Source organism: Sardina pilchardus, chromosome 12 (genome assembly GCF_963854185.1).
Source record: "Sardina pilchardus chromosome 12, fSarPil1.1, whole genome shotgun sequence".
Classification (NCBI taxonomy): domain Eukaryota; kingdom Metazoa; phylum Chordata; class Actinopteri; order Clupeiformes; family Clupeidae; genus Sardina; species Sardina pilchardus.
The window spans coordinates 27973206-27983716 of NC_085005.1; the positions used below are offsets into that span (position 1 = coordinate 27973206).

The 10511-nt window shown below is 40.3% G+C and overlaps 1 long non-coding RNA gene across 1 annotated transcript; it reads right to left on the minus strand.

Moving 5' to 3' along the window:
• Nucleotides 1-1799: 1799 nt before the first annotated feature.
• Nucleotides 1800-9344, minus strand: LOC134097988 (uncharacterized). The gene is made up of 8 exons (XR_009940981.1): nt 9267-9344; nt 8839-9013; nt 8439-8461; nt 7705-7852; nt 5329-5503; nt 4854-5063; nt 3189-3348; nt 1800-2840 (listed from the first exon to the last, which is right to left on the minus strand). It is a non-coding gene; the product is annotated as an uncharacterized LOC134097988 (long non-coding RNA).
• Nucleotides 9345-10511: the final 1167 nt, after the last annotated feature.

Sequence of the window (10511 nt, forward strand, 5' to 3'; positions counted from 1 at the left end):
AAACCATTAAAACATCCATATTTTGATTGATTATGATACACAGAGGTGTGCTGTACTGAAATAAACCCAATTTCACTGATCTTATGTGCTGTGGAAATTTTGATCCACAAGACATCTTCAGAAGCTGATGTTCAGAGAGCATATTTTTCACATAAGTTAATACACAAAAGTTCTTAAATCATACACAAACCATTAAGACATCCATATTTTGATTGATTATGATACACAGAGGTGTGCTGTACTGAAATAAACCCAATTTCACTGATCTTATGTGCTGTGGGAATTTTGATCCACAAGACAGCTTTAGAAACTGATGTTAGAGAGCATATTTTTCACATAAGTTGATACACAAAAGTTCTTAAATCATACCCAAACCATTAAAACATCCATATTTTGATTGATTATGATACACAGAGGTATGCTGTGCTGAAATAAATCAAATTTCACTGACCTTACCTGCCTTGGCAAGTTTGATGCTCTGGACATACTCAGAAACTACCATTCAGACACCCATATTGGCCAGATAGGCCTAAGTAAGTGTCACACTCATTTTTTCATGAAATGTTGACATGTGGCACATATTTTGATTCAGGGAGTGATAACAAACTTGTTTGTCAAATTTGAGACCTCCAGCTGCTTGTGTGTTGACAGGAGGCGGAGCCAAAGATTGGAAAATCTAGATTTCTAGGGGGCGCTATAGAGTCTGTGAATATGTGAGGTGTGGTTTTACTTCACTCATATATTTTATGTCATACATAGATGTCACATGCCAAATTTAGTCTGTCTAGGAGGTATGTAAGTTAGAAATTCTAACCCTAGGTGTAGATGGTCATAATTTGCATAGGTCAGACAGGCCTTGATAGGATTACACCAGTTAACTCAAGATAGTGCCAGCATGTGGCACATATTTTGGTACAGGGGATGATAACAAACTAGTTTGTCAAATTTGAGACAGCTAGTGGCTTGTGTGTTGCCAGGAGGCGGAGCTAAATATAGGAAATATTGGATTTCTAGGGGGCGCTATAGAGTCTGTGAATATGTGATGTGTGATTTTATTACACACTCATATTTAGTGTCATATACAGATGTCACATGCCAAATTTAATCAGTCTAAGGGGTATACAAGTTACAAATACCAACCCTAGGTTTAGATGTCCTTGATTTGCATAGTTAGACAGGCCTTGATAAGGTTACACCAGTTATAATCAACTAGAATGGCATCTCTGAGGAATTAAGAGTGGGCTTCATCAGGTGCAGATCACCAAAAGGGTCGCAAAAGTACCTCATTTTTGAAAATCAGGCACACAGATCAAAAGTTACCCGCATTAACGCAACATCCATTAGGCCAAAACGCATAAATAAAGTGGTTGCTATGGTGGTTGCTAGGTAATCATGTTGGTTGCTTTGGTGGTTGCTAGGTTGACATTGTAGAGCTTGTTGCTAGGGTATTTAAGATGGTTGCTAGGACGTTGCTAGGGTCATTGAGACGATTGCTAGGGCGTTGCTACGCTACATATGGTGGTTGCTGTGCAAAATAATGCGGTTGCTATGCTGGTTCCTGCTATGGTGGTAATCATGTTGGCTGCTATGCTGGTTGTTACGTTGACATTGTAAAGGTGGTTGCTAGGTTGTTGCTAGGGCATTGCTAGGGTAATAGGGATGGTTGCCAGGGGGCGTCACTATAACACTATGCTTTGTGAAATGTGTACATGAGTTGCAAATGATGCCAGAATTATGTATAAAACTTAAAAACAACACAAATCGGTAACAAGTATTTTTATTTCTGTAGACATCACAAAATATCACAATACAAAATTGAGCCTTCTGTCAAGGATTCAAGGAATTGTCAGATACAGAGATATCATTGTAAAATACATAGAGAACTGACATTCAGCTTCTCAACTTGCCTGTGCAGAGGTGTACAGGATAAAGAAAGAAGGATTTAGAAATGCAGTCATGTAATTTAATGATAAGGAAGGGGGGTCATTCTGTTTCAAGTCAGATACAATCCAGGAAAACAGTTGCTGCACCGTCTCAGATTTTGCTCTTGACTACCTTTAAGTCCCAAAACCAAGACCTGTAAAATCTTTTTGCTCAATTTTATAATTCCATACACCTTTTCACCCTTGATTTTGTATCATTTTCACTCTCAGAAATTCCTTGGAGGCCATCTTTAGGCATTGATATATTTAAAAAATATTGTTCCAATCTGCCCAAACTTGGTGGAAGATGGAAGACAGACATGTTCTCAGTATGACTGGACCATTGTTTGTAGTGCATACCCATTCATTTTATATGAGGCTCTAGATAAGCAACAAGGTGCAAAACTGGTGATACTATGGGCCTTGTAAACTTTTTTGTGTCAACATTATGTAAGGGGAGCTAAAATATTGGTACAACATTAATAACCCATAGTATGTAAATGTGCACAAAAAGAAGTTCATACCCTTAATGTCACTGTTTTTTGCACTTTTCGCCAAATCAAGGGCCTCGCAGAAAATGAGCTTGCTGTACAAACTTAATAATATGAAGACATAGGATTTTAACAGAAATATTTTACAGGCGTTGGTTTTGGGAACCATCCTTGATATAGACATGGTTTGAACAAAACCTGAGACAGTGCAGCAACAATCTTTTCAGGTGGTAAACAGAGCAGTGTGTGTAAGTGCAGTATGGCAAGTCTATATAATGTAGTTTAAAGAGTTATGTGTGATCGGGATGCAGATGGCTTGAGGAAAGAAACTCCTGTTCAGTCTGTACTCTTCTGGTATACAAGTAGATGTCCTGTAGGGTAGGGAGAGGTGCTCTGGTGGCACCTTTTGGCAGTAAATGTCAAGTGTCTGTAAAAGAGAAAGAAAGCATATATTACAATTGACCCTGTCCATGAATATAATTAATGCAAACTACTCCATTTTGTGTGACAAATAAGCAAAAGCAAACCCACACTAGCAGCATACAAGTCAGGTGCAATAGTTAAGTAGGGTTCAGACGAGCCGAATACTGGTAGTTTTTAGGGTGTAACATTTAGTTAAGGGAATAACGTAGTTTAATATGAAAAAACGGTGAAGTGTTCCTTTAAGGTATACTAAGTTATATTCCACCCTTCTGTGTGCTTGATAACAACATTTGTCAGGAGGGCGTTGACGTTTGTATTGACAGATACGTTTGAATAAAATTGAAAAGCGAACCTTCAAGTTCTGGCAGCATTTGAGAACAAGTGACCCCACATCATATTACTTCAAAGCCATGGAGAGCCAGAAATTCAAAACGGAGAGGAGTCCCCTCATCCAGTTGGTGCTAAGACTCCAGCGGGAAGCAAGTGGCGGGACAGTCCTCACAGCACACTGCCTGCGAACAGAGGGAAACAAAACACAGAACATGAAAAGACCATCACTGAAGCACTACTACAGCAACGATCACACAACAACAACAACGATCACACAACAACAAGGATAACACAACAACAACAATCACACAACAACAACAACGTTCACACAACAACAACAATCACACAACAATGATCACACAACAACAACAACAACAACGATCACACAACTACAAGGATCACACAACAACAACAATCACACAATGATCACACAACAACAACAACAATGATCACACAACAACAATCACACAACAACGATCACACAATAACAACGATCACACTACAACAACGATCACACAATAATAACAACAACAACAACAATCACACAACAACTACAACACGATCACACAAGAACAATCATACAACAACATCACACAACAACAATCACACAATCACACAACAACAACGATCACACAACAACGATCACACAACAACAACAACAACAATCACACAACAACAACAATCACACAACTATCACACAACAACAAAAACAACAATGATCACACATCACAAAACAACAACAATCACACAACAACAACGATCACACAATAACAACGATCATACTACAACAACGATCACACAATACCAACAACGATCACACAACAACAACGATCACACAACAACAACAATCACACAACAACGACAATAACGTTCACACAACAACAACAACGATCACACAACAACAACAACAACAACGATCACACAACAACAACAACGATCATACAACTATCACACAACAACAAAAACAACAATGATCACACATCACAACACAATCACACAACAACAACAACGATCATAACACACAACAACAACGATCACACAACAATGATCACACAACAACAACAACAACGATCACACAACAACAACGATCACGCAACAACAACGATCACACAACAATGATCACACAACAACAACAACAACGATCACACAACAACAACGATCACGCAACAACAACGATCACACAACAATGATCACACAACAACAACAACAACGATCACACAACAACAACGATCACGCAACAACAACGATCACACAACAACAACAACAACAACGATCACACAACAACAACAACAACAACGATCACACAACAACAAAAATCCCCATCCAAGAGCATTGATATGCCTACAGTTAGTGTTCTTTTTCAAAAACAGTCTACAACAACCATCAGCCCACCAAAAACAACACACAACAACGTCACTACCAGCGCACACAACAATAACTCATACACCACAGAACAACAACAACAACAGACAACAACAGCAGTGTTAAGACATCCAAGATAAGTGATAAAGCGAATAGCGTTGTCTGGTCATCCTTGCACAACTCGTTTCACTAACGCCAATCCAACTATGTCAAGCCATGTGTAAGTTTTGATATCAAAGAAGTAAAGTTTTACTTTTTTGAATGGGGGATCATGACTTTTTTCTAAATATGACAGTAAAAGTAATGTAAAAGTGATGTAAAATACCTGCCATTTGCCCTCCTTATCCACCCGTTGCAGTAGTAGACAATGATGACGATGTGCTCCATAACACAGCTGTTGATGGAAGCAAGGACTGAGGTGTCAAGGCCAGCATGCTTCAGCCTCTTCAGGAAGTAGAAGAGTGATGAGTAGCCAAACAAGGACAAACAAGGCCTTGTTTACATGCTGTCTGTCTTGTAGTTTGACACCACTCTCCTGTAACATGAAGACAGATCACATTAAGTTTGCATTGATGGACACTTTTGAGTAGTGGTAGTTTTTAGGGTGTAATATGAAGACAGATCACATTAAGTAGCCTAAATCATATATTTTTGGAATGCTTGTGAGGAGCAGGTGCCATTTATGGCATAATAAGATATATTCCACCCTTCTGTGTGCTTTACATTGACAGATACTTTTGAATAAAATTGTAAAGAGAGCCTTCTGGCAGCATTTGAGGACAAGTGACCCCATATCATACCACTTCAAAGCCTTAAAGAGCCGGGGGATTCAACACAGAGAGGAGTCCCCTCATCCAGTTGGTGCTTAGGCTCCAGCAGGAAGCAAGTGGCGGAACCGGTGGCACTGGTCAGCATCAGGACACTGGCACCCCTCTTGAAGGAATAGGTACCAAACAAATGATCAACACTAACCTACTGGACAGAAACAACAGAAAAACAAAGCAAACAAAGCAAAGTCAATTATTTGACCCTTAACAGAGAATACCAACTCGCAAAATACTTAACAATAATAAGAGACACCAACTTAAGAAAAAACATGACAAGATGGGGGGGTGTACTGCATGTTATGTAGGGATTGGAGGTGTAAGGGGCAGTGTGTGTTTGTTTGTGTGTGTGTGTGTGAGGGCAGTGGCAAACTGTTGATTCAGAGGGTGGTGGGCAGTGTGTTGCATGACCTCATACGTGGTAGGCGCGTATAACAAACTGGCCAGCTGAACTCACAGTCAGTACATTTTGAGGTGTAACGCTGGGATACGTACACCTAGGTACCTCAAGTCATATATTTTCTGAAAGCTCTTAAAGAATAGATGTCATTTAATGTATGCAAAGCCATATCTCACTCTGCTACATGCAAAAGAACTGACCTCATACGTGGTAGGCGCCTATGACAAACTGGCCAGCTGAACTCACAGTCAGTACATTTTGAGGTGTAACGCTGGGATACATACACCTAGGTACCATAAGTCATATATTTTCTGAAAGCTCTTAAAGAATAGATGTCATTTAATGTATGCAAAGCCATATCTCACTCTTCTACATGCAAAAGAACTGACCTCATACGTGGTAGGCGCCTATGACAAACTGGCCAGCTGAACTCACAGTCAGTACATTTTGAGGTGTAACGCTGGGATACGTACACCTGGGTACCATAAGTCATATATTTTCTGAAAGCTCTTAAAGAATAGATGTCATTTAATGTATGCAAAGCCATATCTCACTCTTCTACATGCAAAAGAACTGACCTCATACGTGGTAGGCGCGTATAACAAACTGGCCAGCTGAACTCACAGTCAGTACATTTTGAGGTGTAACGCTGGGATACGTACACCTAGGTACCATAAGTCATATATTTTCTGAAAGCTCTTAAAGAATAGATGTCATTTAATGTATGCAAAGCCATATCTCACTCTTCTACATACAAAAGAACTGACCTCATACATGGTAGGCGCCTATGACAAACTGGCCAGCTGAACTCAAAGTCAGTACATTTTGAGGTGCAACACTGGGATACGTACACCTAGGTACCATAAGTCATATATTTTCTGAAAGCTCTTAAAGAATAGATGTCATTTAATGTATGCAAAGCCATATCTCACTCTTCTACATGAAAAAGAACTGACCTCATACGTGATAGGCGCGTATAACAAGCTGGCCAGCTGAACTCACAGTCAGTACATTTTGAGGTGCAACGCTGGGATACGTACACCTAGGTACCATAAGTCATATATTTTCTGAAAGCTCTGAAAGAATAGATGTCATTTAATATATGCAAAGCCATATCTCACTCTTCTACATGCAAAAGAACTGACCTCATACGTGGTAGGCGCGTATAACAAACTGGCCAGCTGAACTCACAGTCAGTACATTTTGAGGTGCAACGCTGGGATACGTACACCTAGGTACCATAAGTCATATATTTTCTGAAAGCTCTTAAAGAATAGATGTCATTTAATGTATGCAAAGCCATATCTCAACCTTCTACATGCAAAAGAACTGAACTCATACGTGGTAGGCGCATATAACAAACTGGCCAGCTGAACTCACAGTCAGTACATTTTGAGGTGCAACACTGGAATACGTACACCTAGGTACCATAAGTCATATATTTTCTGAAAGCTCTTAAAGAATAGATGTCATTTAATGTATGCAAAGCCATATCTTAACCTTCTACATGCAAAAGAACTGAACTCATACGTGATAGGTGCGTATAACAAACTGGCCAGCTGAACTCACAGTCAGTACATTTTGAGGTGCAACGCTGGGATACGTACACCTAGGTACCATAGGTCATATATTTTCTGAAAGCTCTCAATGAGTAGATGTCATTTCATGTATGGAAAGCCATATCTCACTCTACTACATGCAAACAACTGACCTCATACGTGGTAGGTGCATGTCTTAGGGCATTTTTTTGGTTATTTAATATATTTTTCCAGTAATTTTTTTTTTTTTAAAAGTATTAGTTGTCAGACCATTAGCAGTTTCTGAAACATCAGTCTATGCACTAATAAGATATGTATTTTATTTGAGACAACAACCATATCTACAACCATATCTACCATAGCAAAACCACAGTAAAAGCAATGTAAAAGCAATGTAAAAGTCATGTAAAATACCTGCCGATTGTCCTCTGTATCCACCCGCTGCAGAAGACCATGATGTGGGTTAGCACATCCTAACCCGAGGATGCGCTCCATAACACAGCTGTTAATGGAAGCAAGGACTGAGGTGTCAGCATGTTTCAGCCTCTTCAGGAAAACACACCTGTGACAAAGATGGGAGACACACGAGAGGTTCACAATAGAACATGAATAATTTATTTACAATAATCAAATATAACAAAAACTTTATAGATCTACTAAGGATAAAGAATAACACAACGAATTCCAACAACTAATAGACTTAGGCCGGCATCAGGGGAGAGAGCGAACAACTGCAGCTCCATGGATTTAAAAGGTTGGCCTACACCGGGCCCTTGGTGCAGGCCAATCAGCAGGGGGAGGGGGAGGGCAAAAGGACAAAAGGGGCAGTCGTAGCCTACTGGTTAGGGCTTCAAGCTTGTACAGTTGGTTTCTATATTTAGCAGAGCAGCAACAACCATATCTACCATAGCAAAACCACAGTAAAAGCAATGTAAAAGGGACTGGTGTGTGTTGCCGGTTCGATCCCCGACCAGTCCCTTGCCCTTGAGCAAAGCACCTAACCCCTCACTGCTCCCCGAGCGTGGCTGGTTGGGCAGGCAGCTCACTGCTCTGGGTTAGTGTGTGATTCACCTCACTGTGTGTTCACTGTGTGCTGTGTGTGTTCACTAATTCGGTTAAATTGGGTTAAATGCAGAGACTGAATTTACCTCACGGGAAATGGACCAAGGACCTGTGAAAACATGATGAAATGAAAAGAAAAAACTAAATAAATATAGAAAACATTGCAGAGCCATCCCTATACAACACATCAGGCCACTTTTCTTTCCTTTTTCATTTTATCACAACTATTCATTGACATATTGTATAGGTGAGACAAGGATAAACTGTTGTGGGTTGGGGAGGTCTTGATGATCTATGATGCAGTGAAGTGGGGGAGTTAGGTTAAGGTGGGGTAAGGAGGGCAGTCAGGTGTGTGTGTGTGTGTGTGTGTGTGTGTGTGTGTGTGTGTGTGTGTGTGTGTGTGTAAGATGTCGAGTGTTGTGCACGAAGAGATGTGGGATATGTAAAGTGCTGCAGTCGGGATAGATAAAAAGACGAATGACTTACCCCACTGTGGCTCTCGCTCCATCATGCGTTTCCGCTTTCTTGTGTTTGCGTGTGTCACATGACAGCTCATCGCATTTTCCCGGTCACACTGCTGCCAGCTGTTGTCTTTGCACGTAGGCTAGTAGTAGACGTGATGTCCTTGATTTCTTCCACTTGCAACAGTTGGAATTAGCGGCTGAGAGAGGGCATGATTTTAATTGATCATGCAAAAATACATGCTTTTGCACCAATTTACCAGGGCTGCCGCTGACCACAACATCACCCTAACGAGTGCATTCTGTAAGGCTAGCATAATGATAATTGAGCTCATGTTCAAAAGACTAACTCAACAAGCTACGGCAAATGAGCAGGGACGAATAAATAACCAAGTAATTAGAAAAGCATGAAAGTAAACAAACAACAAAATACATATTTTCGCGTCTACTTACAACAGGCAGAGAGAGGTTTATTTTATCAACATGGGCAGTAGGCCTACCAGCAAGCAGCAAGCTGACAGTGTCGCAAAGTAATGACATCAGGAAACGTCAACGTGTTGAAATGTCTAAGATTAATTAACTTGACATTCGCCACGAAGGAATATTTAATTATGAAGGCTATTTAAAATCGTTATCTTGATCGCCCTCTAAATACACAAATGCTGGCTTTATTAGTGGCACTCAATTTTTAAAAGAAACTAAAACATGGGTCAAAACTTAAAAAAAACGCTGATTTCTAAAAATGTATTACAAACGTAAACCTTCGGCATCATCACCAACAGATTAGCCAATTATCACGTTTAAAGAATTGCTATCAAACAGAAATTTAATTAATTCGTCTATATTAGGCTACATCACTAGTTATTTATTTTTAACGAAACTTATTTCTGAATTAAAAAATGAGTTTGACAGGTGGCCGTGCGGCCAGCATGCGGCCGTGTTGCCCTCGCTCTAGCTGATATATAAGCTACTGCGCATGTGTGACTCACTGGATTTGCGTATGAATTCATACGCATTTTCGGTCTCGAGTTGCGTACGATTTCATACGCATTGGTTGTGAGATCGGGTTGGGTACAACCACTACTATTACTGCCACCAAAGAAGCACAAGGCAAATTGTCACCAGTGTCCTGTGTGTGTGTGTGTGTGTGTGTGTGTGTGTGTGTGTACTGTATGTGTGTGTGATCGCTATCACAATGGTGTGGCAGTGATGGTGCTGCAGAACATGTTCTAGTGTTCTAGTGCTATGGACAGCATCGGCTTCACAGAGTCCGGTTCTACATGGGTCAGTTAAAGCAAGCTGGACGCAATTCTGCCCTCAGCACCCCAGCCACTACTAGAATCACCCTTGCCTTCATTGGCCATGTTGACTTGCCAGTACCTCTTTCAAGCTCTTCAATGTTCAAACACCTTTAAACACCTGTCTGATAATGCTATATCTTTCTCTAGAATAATTCAGTATAGAATACTGTAGCAATTTCCTCAATTCCAGTATTTTGCAGAAAACAGACACTCTTGGACTGTAAAGTGTCTAAAAGGTTTTGCACACAGACACTGGGGTGATTGCCAAAGTACAACTCGACATAGTCAAGTGATGCTACGCCGACTTTGATGTCTGAAACAGATGTCTGATGAAAGTGAAGTAGCTGTTGATAACAACCTCAAAAAGCACCCAAAAGCTTTTTGTTAATGTTGTTAT